The sequence below is a fragment of the Lissotriton helveticus genome, chromosome 7 (assembly GCF_964261635.1).
Source record: "Lissotriton helveticus chromosome 7, aLisHel1.1, whole genome shotgun sequence".
Lineage (NCBI taxonomy): Eukaryota > Metazoa > Chordata > Amphibia > Caudata > Salamandridae > Lissotriton > Lissotriton helveticus.
The window spans coordinates 1,570,384,191-1,570,409,598 of record NC_136068.1 but is presented as its reverse complement, the minus strand read 5'-3'; the positions used below and the strand labels follow the sequence as shown (position 1 = coordinate 1,570,409,598).

General features: G+C 44.5%; 1 protein-coding gene and 1 long non-coding RNA gene across 8 annotated transcripts in view; one reads left to right on the top strand and one right to left on the bottom strand.

Annotated features, from left to right (window-relative positions):
• TEAD2 (TEA domain transcription factor 2) overlaps positions 1-25,408 on the top strand; it is a 474,234-nt gene that overhangs the window by 203,222 nt on the left and 245,604 nt on the right. For 2 of the 6 annotated variants that reach the window (XR_013598917.1, XR_013598916.1), the window contains one exon: positions 8,213-9,036. The exons of the other annotated variants lie outside the window; for them this stretch is intronic. The gene's annotated coding sequence lies outside the window, so the exon portion shown is untranslated. Of the gene's footprint in view, positions 1-8,212; positions 9,037-25,408 lie in introns of those variants that run through there. 6 annotated transcript variants of the gene reach the window in all.
• Positions 19,086-25,408, bottom strand: part of LOC144770514 (uncharacterized) — a 42,221-nt gene continuing 35,898 nt past the window's right edge. For both annotated transcript variants that reach the window (XR_013598919.1, XR_013598918.1), the window contains exons 2-3: positions 21,782-21,876; positions 19,086-21,350 (exon numbers count right to left, since the gene is read on the bottom strand). This is a non-coding gene — a long non-coding RNA (uncharacterized LOC144770514). The remainder of the gene's footprint in view (positions 21,351-21,781; positions 21,877-25,408) is intronic.

Genomic DNA, 25,408 nt, shown 5'->3' with positions numbered 1-25,408 from the left:
GTACCGGAGAGGTACAGTGTCGTCATTTATTCAAAAGTGAATTCACAGCATTCTGTGAAGTGAACGGCTAAGGGTGAGTCCACCCAGTTGTCTTATGGAATTGATCCCAGCATGGTCATTCCTGGACAGCGTAGGTAGGCTCACAGAGAGAGAGAGAGAGTGTGCACAATAATAGGCTATTAAGTACACGTACAACATAGGGAGAGAGAGAGTGTGTGCGTGCACAACAATAGGCTATTCAGTACACGTACGACACAGAACAGTACAGGACGATTTACATATTAAACACACAAGCCAAGGGAAAACATAAATGCACAGTTTATATACACACAATACCAAAATAGGATGCGACAGTACATGCACCAAGTACAAAAACCGAAGACAAAGACGCAGGGTTAGTTTGGACAAAAGGACTTTTTCATGTACGTTGCGCATCTCGTAGTTCGTTTAATTTACTCGGGGACCAGGCTACTTCCTTCCCTCCTTCCTAACAGTTGAGCAAGTGACTTCTTTTGAAAATACTTACATTCTTTAATGATCTGATACTAGCCCAGTCGTACTGATACTCACGGTGGGGTCCCCCCAACATCTAGCAACGATGGTCCAAGTTGAGGTAAAGGAGGGATGCCAGTCAGACGTGCAACAATACAATTCTTATCGTTCTATGTGGATGGAAGAAGAAGGGGTAAATCTAGAACATGACAATATTTCCAACTTCTGGGTGGAGGAGGATTTGGATGAACCCCAACCCGGGGGACTCTTCATTTCTCTATTTGGTCAGTACATAAATCAACTCACTGGTGCGCATTACTTTGGTCTAAACAGGATAGAAAGTGTTCCTAGAAAAGGTCGCACACTTGGGATATCAGTTGGAGTCGGCTCGTTGTACTGCAATAATCCTTCAAGCTCCTGATGTAGACTACCCTCCCATTCACTGGCTTCAGAGAGACTCGTTTCTAAGTAAGGAATGTGCTATATTTAAAAAACAAATGCTATTCGTCTTTCGCATGTAGGCACCATGTTCAGGCCTATTTTCTCATCCCATTTACCGCTCGATCAACACCTCAGTCATACAAAAAGCGTTCTCATATTGACTCAGGCGCACATGACACATACGCATTCATACTATACAAATCAGGACACATACGCATTCATACCATACAAATATTTCACGCCCCCAGAGACAGCTTCTTCATACAACGTACTATCTCACAGTACCAGCCTAATTTTCGCGTGGAATGCAGTGCGCTTAGGCCTTCTCCATTCTTCAGCTGAAACTCCGATGTAACCTAAAGAAAAAGAAAAGAGGGGAGGGGGCAGCAATTAAAGCACATCAACACGCGTGATAATGAAAATATTTTACTTACCATGTATCTGACTTATTTCTTGGGCTGCAGTCCTCGGCATCTCAGCATTGAAGCCCAGAAGAAGTGTTAGTGCGGTAAAGATAACTAATGGTAGGACGCTCACTACATAGATCATTCGAGTGCGGTATTACTGACCGTGTGGGGAAAAGGGTCAGATGCCAGAGGGGGAGGGGGGGGGGTGTTGGATCAATGTTTTCATTGAAGAAACAATCCACAGTGGCCTGCGGCTGTTCCTATTCGCAGAGCAGGGAAACTATAGGGGGTGGCGAGTTTCATTGGGTGTATTGATGTTTCCAATGGTATGCATTTTTGCTACACGGTAAGACCACTAACAGACTTGTCTAATGTCTGCATGGAGATCGGTTTTACGGGCGAATAGAAGAGACAGCGCAGCTCTAGTTCGATAAGGCGGGGGCACGACTGTGCCAGAAAATCACAGATTCGTAATTGCCAAGGCTGGCAGACTTGTTCATCGGGTCCACAAACATGGACTAGGCCATGCCTGTAAGGTTTGTGTAAGGCGTACCAATCTATACCACACAAAAGAAACTGTGCCTTTCTAAAACTGGTAATATGCATTTGTGCCTGACTGCTAAAATACAGTGCCTAGAAATGTTTTCCCATATATAATCTAAACAGATGACCGCTGCTTTAGGAGGTTACGAGTGGTTAAAACAGAGTCGGACTTTCCTAAAAATGCTCATTCCAATCACGCAACTTGTGCAAGGACATCAAACGCTAACATTTAAAACGAGCTCTCTTGCGATGTTTTTTTAGCCCTGGCTTTGGCCTTGCAGGCAACTAGATTTAGAGAAGATTTTTCTCTTCTTTTTATTTAATACGCTTATAACTCACTTCTGTCTAATGTTAGACTGGATAGCATTCCCTTGGTGAGGCTCAGGAGCATTTGGAAAACCCCTCCGAAACACATGGTGAACGAAAATATGTATTACGATGTTTAGGACTCCAAGACCCAGAATGCACTTGGGGTTCATAGCTAACCAATTTCAGGCTAATGTACTTCCTTGGGAACCTTACAACTGCAATATAAACAAAAATTCCTAATGTGAAAAAGGTGTGCTTTTGCTCCTCCGAGGGAGCTGCTAAGTAAAAGAGGTTCGATCTATTGTCCTCTTCATGGATATATCTAAACGCCAGGATCTTTATCAATTGCTCACGTTGTAAGAGTGCAAAATAAAAACATTCTTTTGACGTTGTTTCTGCGTACTGTATCTTTTTAACTTTTTAGAATCGAGTTACTCATTCTACTGCCCATTGAAATTCGAGTTTCTTCTTTGCATATTTGTTCCACAATGAGTCATACATTAGGGGACAAATACCATACCTTTTATTTGACAAACGATCCAGGCTTAAACAACCATTTTCCAATAGCTTCAGAAAAGACAGGCATGATGGATATTGGTTAAAACAAATCCCGCAATTAATCCTAAATTCAGACAAGAAGTCTACATTACCTGTCCTTTACTATTTGCAAATAGTATAGGGGAGGAGTGTGGCTCACTGATTAGAGCGGCAGACCCTGATGCAGAGGTCTGGTCCGGGACCAGGGTTCAATTCCCGACGCGGCAGGGTCCTGAGCCCAAAATGTCCACGGACTCGATAATTCTCGCCTCGGTGCCTATTCTAATCATGGGGTCCCACGCTGCAACTCTGGGCAATAGTTGCTTAAACTCCACTACAGTGGCCCACCCGCTGCGGGATGCCTGGCTTTCACCCTGGGGATACCCAGTAGGGGTTATCTCACAGGGAAAAGCCAGGACGGGTTCCCAAGGCAAGCGCCTTGATGCCTTCGGGTGATACGTGCGCTATATAAGTCGCAATACATTTACACATTTACATTTACCATTGTTCAAAACTACCAATCAATCAATATTTACGATGCTAATTCCAGGTTTCTTGAGACGGGCTATTCCTAGCGCTTCCATTTTAGCAGGGTCGAAAGATCCCATCAGTGGCCTACTGATTTTCCCGGTCTTTTCCTAGCGCTTTTTATGCCATTGTTCGCTATACATTACAGTGGCTAATCCATATTTCACATACATGTCCTTATTAGGGGTGCCTTCCGGGGGTGCCGGATGACTGACCTCTAATAAACGGTCCGGCCAAAATAATCAATCAACTTTGAGAAGACAGGCATGACGTAACAAGCGGTCAACAAAAAATCTCAATAGGTCATGGACAAAGGTCTGCACTACCTGCCCTTTGCTGCCTGCAAAGAAAGAGAGGATTCCTAATCTCTGTTTGTTTGCACATAGGGAATGTCTCAACTAAGGGGAATACTAGTATTCGGTCAAACTTATTCAACCAGTCAAACAATCAATAACAAGTAAGAATCGATCTTTCACGACCTTACCCGGACTGTTGTGGACAGTTCCTTTGTCGTCCCATTCCAGCGCCCATTTATCCTCTCACTCCAAAAATGCGGCGTTCCTGTAAGGTCCCAGTCAGGACCGTAGGTCACTTGAGAGAGAGGTCCTTTCGGAACTGGTGAAGTTCAGGTTGATCGGCAACCGGACGAGGGTCCTCTCAAGGCAGGTATACTCCAATCGGTTAGTTGTTCACTCCGTCGTTAGGACCTCTCTCACTGGACCCACGTGTCTCTGATGGGCCCGACGTTGGTGCGCCAATTGATAAAAAGCAGCTGTGACTCCCAAGACTTTCGATGACGCTTGGTGCAAACCACCTCTAATTCACCTTAATATTAGCTATCAAAATAACGAGGCAGGCGCTGGAAGGTGGAAAATGAAGAACAGGTTTATTACTCCAGGAGGAGAACACATCACATCAGACACAGGGGCTATCGTCAGGAGGTGCTCTAACTGCATCTCTGTGGCATGGCATTTTATAAATTTCTTTCGTCAGTTTATTGCATGGTCAAACATTCCTGGCATCAGTTTATTGCATAGTGAAACATCCTTGGAATCCCCGCCTTAAGCTAGTTCCCACACAAATCCAGCAGCAAATGTCCCCCCACCTTGATGTAACAGATGATCGCTATCTCGCAGCTGGACATTCTGACAGGATCTAAAAAACATGTGGGATTGGTCAGATCTAAGGGTTTTGGGTTATTGATTAAGTCAGGCCCCTTTGTTGGTGAAACAAGCCCGGCCGTGTGTAGGCAATAAACAATGTCCACAGGGGTCGGTTAGTGCCTGGGACCGGACTGAGTGGCCAGGTGCAGGGAAGGAGGTTATAAAAGGGGGCTTGCCTGTGCATGGAGGATGAAAGGACAAGTGGATTTGATGCAGGAAGTGACTCCGGGGCATTGTCATGCTGACAAGGTTTTACGACCCTAGTACGTGTGTTCAGGCTTGGTCAGGGTGCTGGGGATGATTGCTAGGTCAGGGTGAATCATAAGTGACTAGCAGGGAATGAAAATGGCTGTGATATCTAAAATGGTTGCTGCTTACGCGCACGCAGAGGCCCTTGCTACGCAAGATGATGCAGACAATGTTTCACGATCTTCACTTTGCCCTCAACATTGGCTTTGGCGAACATAAATGAACGCCGCTTATGTATACTTAAGGTTTATCGATTTCCACAGGAATGCCAATGTATATCAAATACTGATTTAGAAGTTGTGTATGACAAGACCGCATCCACCAAATTCTAACCCAGGTCTACCTTTCTCCCTATCATGTTACACAAAAATATAGATACCTTCCAGGATATTGTGTCCAATCAACTTCTGGTGTTTAGGTGAAAACCCTGGTTCAGCAAACCCTCTTCTACACAAAACAATCTCACTATGGCACAGAAAGACGCCATTAAGACCTTGGTCAATTACAGTACCATTGTCATAAGGCCTGCTGACAAAAGGAAGCAACCTGGTTATTTTGAGCAGGGTCACGTACATAGCTGAAGCCATGCGTCAGCCCAGTGATTTCATGTTCTATACCAAAACCAGTAAAGACGATTACACCAAGAGCGTAACTGGTATTTGGGGCTTCCTTGTTGATTGGAAAGATAAAGGCCTTTTAGAGTGGGAAGAGTATTGTTGTCTCAAAAGAGACTTTCCTAAGCTCCCGGTCCTTTATTTACTCCCGAAAATGCACATAGGCGCATCGAACCCTCCGGTTAGACCCATTGTGTCATCCAGAGGTAGCTCTCTGGAAAATGTCACCAGATACGTCGACAATTTCCTAAGGGACCAAGTCACCACCTTACCTTCGCATGTCAGAGACACTAAAGATTTTCTCACCAAAATCCAGGTTGTCCATTAGCACTCTGACTTTCTGTTGATCACCATGCATGTCAAATCTATCTATGCAATCATAGAACTTGACTTAGGCATCAATGCATGTGCCAAATTCTCCACAAGCATCCTATACGATACCTGGAGCATATCAACATGCTCTTAGAAATGATATGGTATTGTCTGCAGAACAACTTCTTTCTTTTCAATGGCAATAGATACAAGCAAATTCTCGGAACTGCCATGGGCATATGTTTTGCCCCCAGTTTCATGAATCTGTTCCTAGGGGCATGGGAAGAAGACATCAGGAAGGACCCCAACTTCAGGAAGGATTTTGAACAGGTCATCTTATGGCTCCGTTACATAGATGACCTGTTTGTTATCTGGCAGGACACTGAAGTGGAAGATGCTGACTTCATTCGCAGATTGAATCTCAACAACATCAATCTTAAATTAACAAGTAACATTAGCAACACTTCTGTAGAATTTCTTGATGTCAAGGTTGAAATCTCTAACCACCAAATTCACACCAGACTATTCAGAAAAGCAACTGCAGGTAACAGCCTGCTACATGCGATGAGTAGTCACCCGGATAATCTCAAATGGAGCATCCCCTATGGGGAACTCCTAAGGGCCAAACGTAACTGCAGCTCTCCAATCTGAGCAAGATATTATGCTTGCCAGATTTATTAAAAGAGGCTATCCTGGGTGGATTCTCCGCAGAGCTGTAGAAAAAGCCAAAACAGTCACAGGACCACAATTTTGGGGAACACTGAAACCAGTGACACCACGAACAATGACAAAGATGTGACCAGGGTAATTGTAACCTACAATGGTAATTCCAAAAATATCCAGAAGGTCCTTGCCAAGAACTGGGAAATATTAAGTAAGGACCCAATTATTGGCAGTTCCATCCCGGAAAGACCGAGAATTGCATATAGGAAGGGGCACAACCTGAGAGATATTTTGCTGCATAGAGATATCACCACTACCACAGGCAAAAACAGTCTGAATCTACAGGGCTTCTTTCCTTGTGGTCACTACAAGGCTTGCCACAGGGGAAACAGCCATTGCAACGCTGCTGTTTCCGCGCAGTCATTGCCACACATACACTTTTATCACTCATAGCCTTCACTACGCATCTTGTTTTACAAAGTACGTGGTGAGGGCATATGCTGGTAACAGCACCTGTGTGGTAAAGGCTATCGGCGTCGTTAGAGGAGCGAAGAGATCCTTCCGCTTCCTCTTGATGACCTGTGTGTACAGTGCCTCACAAGAGCTGCTTCGTCCTGTAAAGGTAAGGGGGGTTGTTTTTGGGACCAAGGTGATTTTATTTTAAATGAATTGGGGGCCAGGGGACAGTTTTAGGGTTCAGGGTGGGAACCGGGTATTTTTTAAAAGGGCTGGAGGCTAGGAGAGAGTCGGCCAGGTTTCTAGATTTAGGGTATAGGGAAGGGTCGGGTATTTTTTAACAGGGAAGGGTCACATTGGGGGTCTATATTTAGGGCTTAGGGAAGGTTTGGGTACTTGTTAACAGGGCGGGGGTCACGCTGGGGTCTAGATTTATGGCTATGGGAAGGGTTGGGTAATTTTAAGAGGGCCGGGTCATGCTGGGGTCTAGATTTAGGGTTTAGGAAAGAGTCTGGTAATTTTTTTAAACGGGATGGGCGGTGGGGTTTGCGCATTGGACTATTATTAGGGATTAGGGCAGTGTTCTGGAATTTTTAAAAAAGGGAACCAGCTTGATGATTAAGGGCAGGGGTTAGGAAAAACTTTTATCACACATAGGTCTTTACCATACCTGCTTTACAACAAAATACGTTGTAAAAGCATGCGTGGTAAAGGTTATACGTGGTAAAGGTATTCACGTTGTAACGCATGCGTCGCAAAGACATGCTTTGCAATGGAATGCGTTGTTCCATTATACAACCTTGCAGCAGTAGCCTCAATAGAAAGGAGTACCCCAACACCAACAATGATACCCCCTTACATATCAAACAATTTCTCACGTGTAGCTCCTCATTTGTTATATATGTACTCAAATGACCTTGCAGTCTTTGTTGTGTGGGCAGCACAACACATATGGCAAAAAAGAGGGATTTAGAGCACATGAGGGCCATCACCAACAGAGATCAAACCTACCCCATAGCGAGACATTTCGAAACATAATTACTCGGACAGCTCCAAGCTCAGATGCTTTGTCGTAGAACAGATCAATATTGGTGCATGGGGTGGCAACAGGGTAATTTAACTTAGAAAATGTGAATCTATCCACATTATAGATCTAGGTACCCACTACCCAGGGGGACACAACATTGATGAAGAAATGGCTGTACATTTACAAACTGGATAATTACTGACTATGCCATGTGCCCTTTTGATTCTGTTTTTCTATCTAATGTCGCCTTTTTCTATTTACTGCCATGCTTTGTCTATCTATGTCACTATGACTTTGACTGTATCTCGCAAATGACTTTCTTCAGGATCTTATCTTGCTAATGGATTCTCACCGATTTTCTCGAACTTTATTCTATTTTTCCATTCATTAACTTTCTATTACCTTTTCACCAGTTTACTCAACACATTCTGTCTAGATGTGGTTTGACATTCATGCTCTTATTTTTTACAGGAGGAGATGAAGGGGGCCCACGGATTCGAACCAATGATCTTTTGGGAACCCTGCCATTTTCTTCGATTGGAAATGTCCAAATGTTGTCTCCTCCGCCCCAGATGAGGACTTCCATCTTTTTTCAATTCTTTTTTCACATTTTATTTCTGTTTCCTTTTCTCACTCACATTGTTCAAACAGAGTGTCCTATAACATGCTGTGTTCTCCCACTTGGGGATTTACACTGTATGCTTTGAGGTTTCACCCATTTTGTCTATGAAGCTGATTGTTATCTTTGTGCCTCATTGTGCTTATGGGGGTATTTTCCACTATTAATATTGATGTATTAAGGTGTTGCCATGTTTTTTCGAAGTTCATTCAGAAACTCTGCACATTTACACACAGCTATGGTTACAATAACAGATGTTGGTCTGACACTATGTCGCTACTATTCAACACATTTTGACTGTACATAGGAATTGTACTCCAAGTGTATTTTGTGCAAATTGACCTCATCTGTTACAAACCAACCGAATTATTCGATATTGTGTCATTTTTATTGTTTCAAAGTTGCATTTAAGATTTACTGGTGCCCTGTTGCATTATTCATTTACATTTGACGTACATTTACCTCTTTCATGTACCCATTCCAAGATGGCACTTACTCTGACTGCATTTCAGTCCTCTGTCGATGGCAAAATGTTTGCATTGAGTCCTACTTTTGTTTCACCCAATTGTACGTAGGACGCTCTGTTTTGTCAGTACACTTTGTGTGATCAAGGCCGCTTGACAGCCAAAACATGAAATGTTAAGGATTTATAAAGTAATAAATCTGGTGTATCGTACTTCCCTGGTTTGTGGTTCCTGAGAGCGCATTCATCTGTTTGCCGATTTGGAATTATTGCCGGGTGCTCTGCCGGCTCACGTGCCACCTCCCACGGGTCTCTGCTTCCGGGAAGGGGCATCTTCTTATTGTGGATATATAGCACTGCAATTCGTCACTTCTACTGGACCCCTAGACCCGTGGAAGGTAGTGTGTACTTTGGCGAAGCACCCCGTCCATTCAATGCCACAAACTTTTCCAAAATAAGTCACACTTGTGACCAAGACTTTATGTGAAGCTCATTAAATCTGAGTATCGAATAAGAACTATGTTCTTGTGTCCTTAGAGTGCGTTTGTCTTGGAAACGTTTGAGGCATATATGTATATGTGTGTTTGTGTGTGTATTTATATGAATAAATCTAAAGGCTAAAGTGCAGTTATGGTTGACTTTGTTATGTTTACAAAAAATCCTCACATAGTGCCATAAAGAAATGAAAGTGTAGTTATTGTTTCGAAATAAAACAAAAAAAACACAGAAATGTGTAAGTTATTATTAGGACCACAAGTCTTCAGCCATGTACAGGGGGGGTGGGGGTGGGGGGGGTTAGTCAACCCCTACTGCACATGGCCTCCGCAGGCCTGGCAACCACCTGCCATCTAAGGACAACCTTACCCCCCCCCCGCCCCCCCCATGCACAGCAGAGGCGTGGTCTCTGCTACGCACAGGATATGAGAAGCACGCAGTCTCTGGCCAGACCCATCTTTCTTTTTTTCCATGTATTTTTAGATCTGTGAATCCCAAATAGGATCTGCCAATTCCTACAAGGGCCTTGGGATCCCATTTGGGACTCATTTACTAATTTTGATAAAGGAACCTCCCCACATGGGCCTTGGGTGTTCTCATCATGCCCCCTAGTGTGCCCTTTCCTAACTCTTGCTCTCCTTTTGAGTTCTCGAGTCCTGTAATGTTAGCTGGAATATTTTGTATCAATGTTGCAGTCAGCTAATACAATCCTTCTGAGTCCATTAATAGGGATCTTCAGATCTGACTTGGCCAATGGAAAAAGAAACTCTTGCAGCCAATCAGATTGGCTGACTTTTTATGTTTTTGGATATTCATGGATCTGAGTCTGCATGAATTCACAGATTAACAGTTCAGATACACATAAAACATTACCTTTTAATGCACAAATCAAGAACATTTCTAAACACTAACTTTTCGAAAACGAATGAAAAGATTTACAAATGTCTTACAAAAAGCCCATTCCTTGAGTAAAGTTCTAACTTTTTGTTAAGTTAGTGTAATTCAGTAAAGCCATTTTTTGTGTATCAAAGAGGAAAGAACCCTACGGGAAGGAATATAGGTAACTTTGGGGCACCCTCCCCCCCTTTTCTGTGGCCCCCGATTGACGAATCTACACGAAGCTTGCCACCCCCTTGCCTAACCCCAAGATGACCGCCTCAGTTGGTCTCTCCACAATGCTCTACCACTCCTGGACAAAAGAACTGGCCATCGACCTGATCTTAATCACATGCCTCACCGGACCTTGATCCTGCGCTCCCTCCAGGACATGTACTCTTTGAACTTTCCCTCGACCGTGGAGACCCTACTGTTTGACCCGAGACCCGGTGGAGCTACCTGTTAGCTGAAGAGAAGATGGGCTGTGGATTCCCCCTCGGCCGTCACCTACCCAGCCGGACTTTGGGCAGACTTTTCTTCATCTCTCTGTTGTATCCCCCTCCTTCCCCTTCACCCTACCCCCTTCTCCCCTTCTCCCTCTACGCTCCCTTCTTCCCGTCTTTTATCGCTTAAATGTTTTTCTGTTGAGACCTAGCAATTTGACCGATGCCTGGTGGAGCTACCTGATAGCAAAAGAGGAGATGAGCTGTGGATTCCCCCTTGGCCGTCACCTACCCAGCCGGACCTTGGGCAGACTTTCCCTTCGTCTCTCGTCGTATCTATACCCTACCCCTCTCCCCCCCCCCTTGCCCTTCCTCACTCCGTTTCCATGTCTTCCATGCTCCTTAAAAGTTTTAATTAATATCTTTGGTAACTTGTAACTGAGGCTAAACTCTAAAAAGACAGAGGTGGTCATCTTCGGTAAGATCACTCCGCAATGGTCCCCTGAATGGTGGCCTACTTCGCTGGGAACTCCACCCACACCGTCAGTGAAGGTCAGAAATCTAGGCATAGTTTTTGATGAGAAACTCAACTTTGCAGCACATGCCAACCAAACCGCTGCCAATGCCTATCATAAACTAAAACTCATCAGGAAAATAATCCCATTTCTATCTAATAGTGCGGGAAAAACAGTGGTTAGCACATTAGTGCTCTCCTCCCTGGACTACTGTAATGGTTTATTTGCCAATGCACAGTCCAGGGTAATTTCCAAACTTCAAATGATCCAAAATGCGGCTGCCAGACTGCTCTCAAGGACTCCAAAATTTAAATCTGTCAGCCACATTATTAGGAGCTACCACTGGCTGACTATAAAAAAAACGTATTAAATTCAAAACACTCTGCTTAACGTTTAAAGCTACTCATAACACGGGCCCAAGATTCCTGCAAGAGCAGCTTTCCATTTACTGCCCGACCAGACAGCTGAGATCGATGCAATTACAACAGTTGGCAGTACCCCGCACCAGAACGGTTACTTGGGGAGACAGGCGTTTCACAGTATCTGCAGCCAGACTTTGGAATTCGCTCCCGTTAACCATACGAATGGCACATTCCCTGCTTCAGTTCAGGAAACTGGTGAAGACATGGTTGTTTAACCAGTAAGAAATCTCTTGCCTCAACGCTTTATCACCCAGAGACTCGTCACAGTAATCTTAGCGCCAAGACGCCCATGGGCAAACGCACGCGCTCTACAAGTTGTATTAATAAATAATAAATAATGCAAGTTTGCAACTATGTGGAACCGTATGTAAAGCGCTCTGATACCTTCGAGTCTAGCCAGCGCTATATAAAACGCTTTAAATAAATAAATAAATAAAATGAATGAAGGACTCAAAGTTGATTAACTTCTTTCCTGCAAAGTTTTGTTCAGATTCGTCCAACAGTGCTCTTGACCCTTGACTTGCGTTTTAGTTCACTCAGCATTGTTATCAGACTGGGTCAAGAATGTTTCTCAGATCATGTTTGAAAACTCTCACTTTTATAAGAACATTACCAAAGCATGATGTGGTAGCGCACTGCCAAAGACTGTTAGCACATTTTCCTTTAAAATGGCCACAACATTTCTCAGCAACTGCAGTTTTACTGATACATCTTTATAGTGTACAATTGATAATGTTTGGAAATCTGGTCTCTGCAGGTGTTTATCATTTGCACACCAAGTAAAGATCAGATTTTTTTTGATCCTATTAAAATCTTTGTTTCCATCACATTTCTAAATTACAAAAAAAGTGCTTTCCTAAATGCTGATATATTTTTAAATATTTACTGGTCATTTACAAGCAATTAAAATAGGTTGTTTGGTAGAAAAAAATGATATCCTACAGCCTTCCATTTCACAGAGATTGTTAATTCATTTTACAAAATCTTCTAACTTGCAGTCAGAGAAAGAAAAGAAAACACCAATCTCCAGGATAGCATAAGTGGCAATTTGTTAGAACACAGAAGCTGACATTTGACCTCTGTCTTTGAATGTACAGCAAATGTGACAGGATAAAAACAAAATCTACAGCTATCTTTAATGCTCATTCACTTTCTAAATGAACAGAACACCTGTTCCTTGCCATATTCAGCTCTCACCCGAACAGGCCCGTTGGCCCAAAAAACAGCTTGCCCAGATAAAAACTGACTTGTCATAGCAAGTTGGCGCTTAGATTTTTCGTGGCCTTGAGGACTGAGGAGTTGTTTTGGGAAGGGTTTTGAGAGGGTCCTCGCCCACCCACAAAACAGTAACAGCATTGTCATTTATAGACTCCACTTATTTAGTTAGTACAAGGCAAAAGCAGAACATTTGTGAAGTCAAAGCCCCTTAAATGGTGGTTTGCCGGTAATCCAACAACCTTACATATGGGATTTTGGTTTGTTTCCCTTTATTTTACATACAAATAACATTATTTAAATGTGTTTGAATTACTTTTGTTTTCAGTTTTTTTGTTTTCTGTAAGATGTGTTGATAGATATAGTGAAATAAATCACATGATATTTCTTTATTGGTATTCTACATGTGTCAACAATATTATACGTTATTTGGCAACATTTCAACTTACAGGTTAAAATTAATAATGACTTACATTTCTCTTTTTTTCATTCCGTTCAAATGTGTATGTAAGTCCTAAATAAAAACGTACATTCTAAACTCCTATATCTAGCATTGTTTCAAACACTACACACACATCTGGTAAATTAGATGAGACATTTTTTACAATTGCCCCACCCATCTCCATCAGAATCTCGTTTGCCCAACAGCCAATAATCACAGACAGGCTGAATATATAAAAAAGGAGCAAACACAAACAAACCCTTTCTGAGCTTTCACTAGGTCACTGAATGGGTTTGCCCATTGTTTTCCAGATTTCTGGAGTTCGCTTCTCACCTAATGTAATCTTGGACATGGTTTCTGACTGGGAGCAAGATCTTGATTCAGATACATGCCACTCCCAGGCTATTCCAACCTATGTGAAGGTACTAGCTGCTATACATTTTCTTGCCACTGGAACTTTCCAGAGGATATCTAATTACATTATAGCGATGTAACAGCCAAGCCAGCCCGATGCTTGCATAATGAGAAGCATCAACCGAAGAGTGGATCTCTACGTAGCCAAAGCAAAGTCACTGGCAGGAAGGCAAAGAGATGCTAGGTGCTACAGATTGCATCCACGTGGCACATCGGCCACCACACATTACACCTTTTCCGCAACAGACTCCACTAGCACTCAATCAACATGCAGGCTGTCTGTGATGCCAGGGGCTGCATCGCTGATGTATATGCTGTGTTTCCAGGCAGCATACACAACAGCTTTATTTCTGCTGATCACCTCTTGCGTGTCTCTTGGTTGCTGGTGAATTTGGCATCCTGTGGCTTATTGGTAAGTACACACTCACCATAAGGGCCTACTATTCATACTTGTTGGTGGCTTTTCCACACCCATACCAAATGACTACTACTTAAGCAACGTACATGACCCTAACAGACACTACATGTAGGTAGGCATACATATTGTACTCTAAATCCGACAAATGGCACATTTACAATTTTGTTTTATTTTCCCCTTCAGGCGATTCTGCTTCGGTACTCTTTCCCCATCTTCTCACACCTTACAGATGTCCTACCAAAGTATCTCAGCAGAAGTACAATAAGGCACACATTTGTATACAAGACATAATACAGTGCACTTTTTTTTATCCTTAAGTCAGGGTTCAGATATCTGGACCGTAAAAGGGGGGAATATTGCTGGTGTACTCCCAAGTTGTGTGCTAGATGATTGTAGCCGGTTGTGTGTTGCAAAACATTGCAATATAACATGGCTTACACCTACCTCTGAACCCTCACCAATGTTCAAATCCAGGGAACCAGGGTGTTGTCTCGGAGATTAGGGTATGCAAGTGTATGATCGGATGGTCAACTCTTTTTTCTATTGACCTGCTTGTTGGGTTATGGCCTTTATATGGTTTGACAGTCTGTTGTCAATGATTATTGATGGACATTTAACACTCTGTCCAGAAATTCCATCCTGAGATAACTCTGTAAAACTTTCATAATGTGCGTGCGTTACTTACGTGCTGTTTTCAGAAGTTAAAACATAGCCCAGGAAGTAGACTTCGTGGGTTGTTCTTTTTAGTCCATCAGGTCAACATATTGCCTTAACTGAGTACCCATTCCTGTAATTTGGAGATGTCCCCGGCCCAGGGGACATCTCTAGAAATGCCAGCAATAGCTGTCACAAAGGTTCATGTCTATGCATTGATAGATTGAGGGATAGCTTCTTGAACACAATGATTTTTTTTATTTAGTTGCTCACAAAAAAACAAGTATTGATACACTCCCTATGCATAACCCAGCAACACATTGCCTGGTCAATGCTGGATTTCTGGCTAACATCCAGACACGTACACTCCTGGACCTCTGACATATCGCATTACTCACGTACACTCTCCGATCGTGCGCCAGTCGCGATTCGTATACTCATCCCGATGCAGTGCATACAACCATTCACATGGCGTCTTCCCCACAGCGCACTAATAGACTCAGTATCAGAGGTGAGGGTCAAGATCACAGCATATTTCTAATTGAATATGGATACAGTTGACTCCATGAGCACCTTATGGGAGGCATTTAAGGTGGTCATACGTGGAGCCTGCATAGCCTTACAGTCAGGGGTACTCAAAGACATTAGGAATAGCCTTCGGAGACTGGAAGACGAAATTCAAGAGTTAGAACAGCAATACTTTCATGTCCCTGCCCCTGGGAATATTAGCGCAGATACGCGTCAAATTGACTGCATTCCAAGAAGAGGCAGAGCGAGAGACAATATTTCTACATAAACATGCGCAAGCAAGAAGGTACAGGGAAGGCGACAGACCAGGGAAAACACTATCGAATCTCCTGAGAACCCCCAGAAGCGCCACTCACATCATAGAACTCAACAACCTTGCAAGCTCCCCCCCACAGAACGCCGACAGAGGTTCTGACCACCATGAAGGAATTTTATTCACAACTCTACACTATACAAACTAATGCAGCAGACTCTGTAATATTAGAATACTTAGATACTTTAGAAGTACTATGGCTAGGGAGAGCTCACCGTGAGTACCCTTCGACGAACCGTATACAACAGGAGAGGTGAGACAAGTTATCCAGAGCCTACTGACGGACAAGGCTCCGGGCGCTGATCGCCTCACAGACAAATTTTACAAGGAATATGCGAAGATTCTGGTGCCGCACCTCCTGGTAGTGTACCATGAGGCCTTGCTAGATGGGATTATGTCCTAAACTATGAGTGAAGCTGTAATAATTACATTATTAAAACCAGGTAAAGATCCCACACACTGTGATTCCTACTGGCCACTCTCTCTCTAATTAACATTGTTGCAAAAATCTTTGCCAAACTACTGGACAATAGACTGCAGCCATAGCTACCAATGATAATAGGGCATGACCAATCCAGATCTGTACCAGGACGCTCGACCTCACACAATCTCCGCACTCTGTTTGCACTGCTGCACTACTTAGCCCCCCATGTTTCTGCAATAGCTGTGCTGTTGGATGCAGCAAAAGTATTTGATTCTCTAGAATGGAAATTTCTATTTCCACTGCTAACCAGGCTGGGTCTGAGCCCCCTCTTCATTCAGCAAATAAAGTTATTGTATACCTCACCCACGGCCAGGATTTAAAGTGAATGGGCTGATCTCAGAGCCAATAAACATAACGAGAGGCACACGTCAAGGGTGTCCGTTATTGCCTCTATTACTTGCCATAGCCACTGAGGCCTTAGCAGCTAGGTTCAGGCAACATCACACCAATTGTGGTATTGGCTTCACTACTAGGGGCTTGATCGTGTCCATGTATGCGAACGTCATCGCCCTCTACCTTACAGATCCGGCTGTTCATTTTTCACCAGTCGCCAGGGAATTGGTGAGGTACGGCGGTCTATCAGGCATGCAAATTAATTGGGTAAAATCCACCATACTCCCACTGACCACGGGACATCCGAGTTTCAGATCGAATACTTAATCTCCTGGGCCGCAGGCCCAACCCTCTACTTGGGGATATGGATAAGTGGCGATCTTCAGGAACTATGGTCTGCTAACTATGGCAGGACAATAGTTTGGATAGAGGACAAGATAACACGGTGGAAAAACTTGCCGCTATCCCTGGCGGGCCTCATCGCCATTACCAAAATGATAATTCTCCCCAAATTACTGTACTTATTCGCCAACATACCACTGCCGCTGCCAGCACACTTCTTTAGACGTCTATGGTCAAACATGATTGAACTAGTATGGACAGGTAAGCAGCCACGGATAGCATGGGAGGTGCTCATGTTGCCTTTGGCACAAGGGGGACAGGGAGCCCCTGATTTCATGCTGTATGCATACAGAGCAGTTTTTACAATTCTGGCAGTACCCAATACCATTCCAACCGCACGTGACCATTGAAATAGATAGGGTAGCACCCCTTCCCTTAAATACTGCACTATATCAGGAATACAAATACCCATGCGATGAAATTGACACCACAGAGGTGTTACACTGGGCCTGGCCTGGCACGGCTTGTGCAACCGTGCCAAACTACCCAGGTTATATGCCCCAGCTATGTCGTTAGCTAGTAATCCACTGATTTCCCTGCTGCTGGACAGGGCTGCCCAGCTCAGAGTGAAACAAAATAAGCTGATCACAGGGAATGATCTATACCCAGGCAGAACATTCCTAATGCTCCAGCAAATGATTCACACACCACAACCATCGGCGTTGGATACCCTGTTGTACTATCAAATACGTGCAGCATGCTGTGCAATATTTACCACATTTCCTGAGGCCCCATCACCATTGCCAGCGCTAGAGTATATATTAACAGTAAACTCAGCTCGCACATTGGTGACTCGCATATATACTATCACTCAGAGTGAATCTCCAGTTATTGTCCCAATCTCTCGCTTGGCATAGGAGGCGAAACTCAGTGGGGAAATTACAGACGAGCAGTGGAAATTTCGCTGCGGGCAGCTGGAGCAGTTATCTCCCAATTATAGATTAAGACTTATACACTTTAAATACATACACCAATTGTATCGCACCCCTACACAATTACACTGAATGGGACTGAGCAGGATGCGTCTTGTTGGCCCTGCAGAAGCCCAGCGGTGTCTTTCATACATCTAGCATGGGAGTGCACTGACAACGCAGTTTTTTGGAATAAAACACTAGACCACATTCAATCCATCACTAGGCAAACAATACTGAGGGCCCCAATGGTGACGCTATTGGTTCTGCTCACGAGATACCACCACAAACAAGCAAGCTCACGGCGTTACTACAGCTGCTGGCCGCCATAAGTGTGACAGGGTATGCTCAGACGTGAGTCCCTTGCTCACTTTGCCACTGGATTCAAGCTGAAGACGGCTGTAGTGCCCGAAACCGGTCCTCGGAAGCTTGTTTCGGGTCCAGGGAAGGCATGGCTTGGCAAATCGGGCTGGACTGTTCCCATAAGGCACAGGGTCAGACTGATTTGTATATAGCCATGTCTGAACTGGGGTGGCAGAGTGGGCTAAAGAACGGTGATGGATTAAACCCAGATCTTTTGACTGGGTGTGAGTGTTTGTTTGATTCAGATGCTCCATCCATTACCACCCCCTTTTGTATCGCTTTTTGCCGCCATAAGTGTGGCAGGGTATGCTCAGACGTGAGTCCCTTGCTCACTTTGCCACTGGATTCAAGCAAGCTGGGCTGAAGACGGCTGTAATGCCAGAAACCGGTCCTCAGAAGCTTGTTTCCGGTCCAGGGAAGGCATGGCTTGGCAGTTCGGGCTGGACTGTTCCCATGAGGCACAGGGTCGGACTGATTTGCATATAGCCATGTCTGAACTGGGGTGGCAGAGTGGGCTAAAGAACGGTGATGGATTAAACCCAGATCTTTTGACTGGGTGTGAGTGTTTGATTGATTCAGATGCTCCGTCCATTACCACCCCCTTTTGTACGGGCAAAAGGCAAGTGGCATTAAACTGGGGGGCGCCGACACCCCGTCAACCAAGGCATGGATAAGAGACATAACACACTGCAGGGACCAGTTGACCTGTTATTGGGAGCTCCTACCGGCCAGATCTCGCCCCAAAGACATATGGGCTCCACTCACAAGCTGGCTTCAGAGTCTCGACAGGGACGAGATATAGAACCCTGGGCCCCGCACTGTTGGAAAGTGGGTTATTGGTAGGAGCAAATGTAGGTCTGCCACTGGCAATAAGGCCACTAACACATGATAGGACTCAGCATAGTTCTTAGAAAATTATTCCTTTGGTCGACCTTTGGTAACGTGGCTGCGAGTAGACAGGCTTAACTTCAAAGACAGGTATGTAAATCATTCAAAAACACCATTGCAATAAATAATTAAAACACAACACAAAATAAAAATCCAACACCAATTTATAACAATAGGTAATATTTGTATCTTTTAAATGACACCAAAACAAAAATAATCCACTGTAGGGAACCAGAGATATGAATTTTTAAAGATTAGTCACTTTCTAGTGCTTAGAAACCAACAGAGCCCCTTTAAGTCATTTCGTTTTCTCGGTCAGGGACACACCTTTATAAATTGTTCTGAAGAATTCTCACCACTGTAGTGGGCCGCCTTCTTCAGCAAGCGGGGTCCAGTTAGAACACCTTCCTGGTGTTCTGCTTGCGGGTCCCAAAGTATCCAACACACAATCCAAGGTTCTGGAAGCTCCAAGAGGGTCCTTGAAAGTGTGAAACTTCAATTCCGCAATCCACTTGAACAAAACCCTTACAAATCCACTGGTACTCCAGGCTTTGAATTCTTTGTGGGGCTGTCCAGGTAAGCTCTGTTAACCTGTAGCTTGCAGGGAGTCCACTCTTAGTCCTTTGGCAGCAAGGTAATCCACAGGGCTGTAGTTTCAGATTGTGCAGTCTCCATAGGTCAGGTCTTAGAGTTCCTTGCACAGCAAAACTTTCCAGCAGGGCACTTGTTGCTTCATTCAGTTTCAAGCAGCAGATCTGGAGGGTTCTGCCCCTCTCAGATACTTATTCAAAATTATCTGGGTCAAGCACCAGGTCACTGCTGACCAATGAGAGCAGGGCAACTCCTCATAGTTATGACCACATCCTGTAGAGAGTGGCATTAGTTTGTCCCAGAGTGCATTATTCTTCCAAATCCATAATGGCTGATTTTCCAGCAAGGAGGTAAGAGCTGACTAAACACACCCCCTGGGATTGCTTATTTCCATGGACTCTCCCCCTACCATCTGCACATACCTTCCTTAAGCCTATCCCTGACTCTGAGTTAAGACTGTCAGAGTGGACTGAAACCCAGGCCTCCCCTCTACCTTTGAAGCGGATGGTTTACGACTCCACCCCCTGGTCTGGCATTCCTATAGACCAGCACACTGCCCTCCTAGCAGTGTGATTAACCAGAGGGGTTCCTTATCAACTCTTCAAAGCAGCCTGGCTAATCCACTTAACTCTGACCAATCAGGGCAGACCTCTGGAAGGCTGAATTTGGACTTACAAACAAGAAAGTATTATAACTTCTTGTATGTACACTTTAGGAGAACTTCAACAATATAATATTGTTGGATTTACTACTACCATTCTGGGAAGTCTTTGAACGGTTCAGCTAGTCCTCTCCTATCAATATTTATTAATTAATAACTTCCAACCATGTTAACCTATGGGCCATGGGGTTTGCAATGAGGAAAATGACTGGGGCCACTTTTGTAGCGCCAGGGCTTATAAAACCATATTTTAAAAGTATTTCCCTAATTTCTACAGGACCCCCGCCCTCTGTGCACCTAGGGGAGACTTCAGGGGTTCTGAATCTGCAGAAATCATGCAGATTATCCTTACCCAATTCTTCTAGCATCAAAGTCGAATTTGAGCAGCTCGTTAACACAATGTGGGGAGTGAAATGTAAAATTTCACTTTACCCAGGCATATAAAAACCCATTTTATAAGGGCGCTCCTTATAGATAACTGACCCCCCACCCCGGGGATACCTAGGGGTGAGTCTAAATAGAGAGAATGAGAGCTACCCCACACCCAAGAGAAGGGGTACCACAGGTAAATAGAAAAACAGTTTCTCCTGGGAAAATGATTTGCTGCATTAGGGTCAGTGATGTTATTTGATTTTAACCATCCATACTAATTCACTCAACCTCATTTATCCACAACAACTATAGTATTACCGATCACAACAAAGAGAGGAATCAACCAGGGCCCCAAGAGTCAATTATGTAGAACAATACTCAGAAACAGTTGATATGCAAAAGTAAACAAATTTTAATACAATATATAGAATTTACACAATAGTTAAAAATACTTCCGTAATACATAAACAATATTAAAGAAATATTAAAAACAAATATTAAAAACACCAATGTACTGATAATACAAAAAAATATAAAAATGAGAGAACTAACAACAGTGTGTAATCCTAAAAACATCATAAATCCGTTACGCCACAGAGAATTCATTGTCATATTATTTCATGGGGGTCCATAAATCATTTCATCTATTCACCACCCAATCCGATCTTTGGATGTAACACCATGTAATAAGTCGAAGCGTTTCGATGGCCCTTATATAATTGTAAGCCACCTTCTTCAGGACCAAGTTTATAGACTGTTCTCTTTCAATTAAAAACACAAGTGAATCCTAATCAAAAAACATATAAACAGTGTATTATTATTTACTTAAGCATGTCATACCAATGAAAAATTGTATACCCAATATCCCAATCATAATATTGTTGCCTCTATCACCAAAAAACATAAAAAGGAGAGCAGTGTTTATCCCTTCTAATTCCTATACCAATTTGCTTAAACAGGATTTCGTAAAAACCCCTCCCTTTGGGAACTACATTCTGTAAAGCATGGGGCATATGGGCCTGATGTAAAAATCACTATTCCCATCATCATCACAATTTGTTATTGTACAACATAACTATCCGAGGGGTCCCGATACCCTTCATCCATTCCATACACATACACATTTCTCTCCATACGTGTACCCACTTCCATGCAAAACATATCCTATTTATCATTGTCTCTCCAGGTCAATCCAGAAAGAAAATTGATTCTACCTACCTCAAGATAGTTCTGGGGTGGTTCAGAAGATATTTCCACAATTTGAATGTATTAGCGGGGCTCCTTAGGGCTCCAGACGCTTCTTAATATTGACACTGTGGGTTAAAGGACAATGGTCCCGTTATATTTTACATTTTGAATTATTGTCCTCTTATGATCTGGGGTGGAAATACATTACACCATCCCCCCACCGTTTATGGGACCTACCCATCACTACAAGGTGGTCTATCCTCCACCGGAGAAATATTGAAATTAACCGGGGCTCCTTGGGGCTCCAAGCGCTTCTTAAAGTCGGTACTATAGAGAGAAACAATAAACAAACCCACTTATATTGAGTTAGTTTCATGCCTCCTTCATGTCTAATTTCTGGGTATGCGATATACACCTAAACTCTACTGGAACCTACCGGTTGCTCGGGGGTTCTCTGTCCTCCCATGTGGTACAGCCGATAACGAAGGAAACCAACGTTTATGCTTTTGGTGATGGTACTAGTAAGAATATTTTTTAATCTATAGAAAAGAGAGAACACCTATACGGCAGTGCTCTATTAATAGCCCCCACTTGATTGCAAAAACCCTATAGTTATTTAGTTCTATTGGTGAAGCATACTCACCAGGGTGCAGTGACTCCAAGCGCATGTATAACGCAATTCGTCTATCTCAATCCCCAGTCTTCCTCCACTCTTATTTATATATGAGATGATCAAAGGGATGGATCTACAGGTAATGTCATATCAATGAATATAGGTTTTGTAGGTCTATCCACAAAGGAGGAAAACCCCCTAAGGCTTCTTAATGTCATAAAGCTTATTTAAGGAAATCTAATCCCCTGATTCTAAGCAGTCCTTATGCCTCTGATCTAGCCCAAGTTATCTTACGTCAATCCTTTTTATAAATTAAAAATATCATTTGTTTCCCTCACCCTCCTATCTTTATCCTATATTCTGAGGAAATCCCCTCTAGTGTAGGGAGTCAGAATGCCCCTCCCGTCGGAGGACATTCGCTCACATTCGCCTGCACTATATTAAGACCTGTAGCCTTCTCAATACTTGCCCCTCTCTGCTGCCCTCATATGGGGAATCAAATAGCCCAGCCAATGTAAACATGCATACTCGAGTTTGTGTGAACACTGCCACTCGAGTGGGCCCGCGGATAACAACCTGAAACATTATCCTACTATACTGAGCTCAATATATGAGGATTCAAAGAGCCCAGCCCATCTGAACACTTACACTCTAAATCGTGTAAATACTGTCAATCGAGTGTACCCGCGACTGAAGATCTGAGGCATTATCCTTCTCTGCTAGACGTAGCCCCCGAGCAGGTCAAGCGTACGAATCTAGCGGTTCTCCTTACCTATCGATGGAGTCACGATGCCCTCCTGACCGTCTTCTCAAAAAAGCTTGTAAACCGGTTTGCTGTGGCTGCTCTATTTAAGCACCGTGTAATTTGCCACACCTGTGGGGAAGCGCGCTACGCTGTTGCGCTGTGTACGGGCATCCTCGTTAAAATTAAAAGGGCACCGAGACAACGCTGGCTCGGTGTCCTCCGCTGCCACTCTGTGGGAGGCCTACAAAACAGTGATTAGGGGGCGTGCAATAGTTTCCATTACAGCGTTTAAGCGGGAGGGACAAGCAGAACTGTTAGCTCTAGAAACGGCGGTGACTGAGGCAGAGACAAGACATGCGGTGGACCCAACCCCCACTACAGCGCACACTTTACAAGTAGCACAACATCGTCATAAAACACACCTGACAGAGGAAGTCAAACTGCAACTGTCTGCCACGCGACACAAAATTTACGAGATGGGCGACAAAGCAGGCAAGTTACTGGCTTGGCTGGACAGACGTGACAGACGGGGCAGGTGGATAGCACAACTGACGTTAGAGGGAAGTGACCCCATTAGGGATCCCAGCACAATAGTACACGCGCTAGCCCGACACTATGAAACGGTGTACTCGTCAACGTCCACGATCTCGGAGGATGAGGCATACACCTACATTAAAGATCTCAAAATGCCTGCGCTGACGGAAGAGGAGGCTCAGGCCTTGGACGCAGACTTAACGACCGATGAGGTGCAACCTGCGATTAAAGCCCTGCAGACGGGTAAGGCACTGGGGCCCAATGGAATACCAGTTGACTTATATAAGCAACAGGCGGAAACGCTTGCACCGCACTTGCTGCGCATGTTCACGGAAAGTTTGGAGGCAGGGGAACTTCCGTTAGATCAACGTACGGCCACGATTGTGGCTATCTTAAAACCAGGGAAACCGGCTGACCTCTGTACGTCATACCGCCAATTTCCCTCATTAACGCCGAGGCTAAAATACTCGCGAAACTGTTGGCGCAGCGCCTCACGTCCCATCTGCCCAAGCTCATACATAAAGACCAGTCCGGCTTCATGCCGGGCAGGAACACGGCGCTCAATTTGCGAAGAGTACATGGTGTACTTGCGCGCGCGCAGTATCTATTAGAGCCCGCGGTGATACTATCCCTCGACGCCCATATGGCGTTTGACACGGTCCACTGGCCCTTCCTATTTGCAGTGCTACGCCACTTTGGTATTGGCCCGAAGTTCTGCTCCTGGATACGTCTGCTCTATGTCAGACCAATGGCGCATGTAGCCGCCAATGGCCACATCTCGGCAGACTTTCCATTGTCTAGAGGCACGCGCCAGGGCTGCCCACTGTCCCCATTACTGTTTGCCTTGGTCCTTGAACCACTGGCCGAATGGATAAGGTGGGAACCCACGATCAGTGGTATCCGCTGGGCGGACGACTGGGAGGACAGAATATCCCTCTACGCCGACGATGTTCTGATATACCTCACCTCTCCCAAGCGGTCGATTAACACCTTACTAGATGTCTGCACGGCATACGGCCGAGCTTCCGGCTATTCGATCAACTGGTCCAAATCCACCATGTACATACTGCACGGTCCCGTGCCGCGCTTGCCGGACGCCTGCCCGCTGCGGATCTCTGATGCCGGGTTTAAATACTTAGGGATACACATCACATCTGACCCTGCCGTTTTCCATACACACAACCTACAGCCCCCCCTTGATCGCCTTAAATGTGACATTCGACACTGGGAATCACTACCGCTGACGCTGCTAGGTAAGGCGGCCTTGTTCAAAATGATGGCCCTGCCCCGCTTCCACTACGTTCTAGAAAACGCACCCTACCCGGTCCCTCCCACGTACTTCAAAACCATCGCAGCGCAGGTCTCGGTGCTACTATGGGGTACTAAGCCTGCCCGTATAGCGCAAGCCAAGCTCACGCGCGGCTGGTACGATGGAGGCATAGCGCTCCCGGATGTCAACCTTTACTACTGGGCGTCACAGTTGAAGGTTGTTAACCAATGGCTTCATCTCCCCCAGTCTGAACGAGCCCTAAGGGCAGACAGGGCACAGTTAGGATTCTCTGGAATGCTAGTCCCCCTGTACGATAAATCATTAATCACCACGAAGATCGGCCCACTGCGTCACACGCTCACCGTGTGGCACGCGGCGCTGAGCAGGTTGAAATGGCAGGGAGTACTGACACAGCTGACCCCGTTGTGGGACATAAAACAGCTGGGAAAACTGAGACACTCCAAGGGCTTCGACCGCTGGGATACTATCGGCATC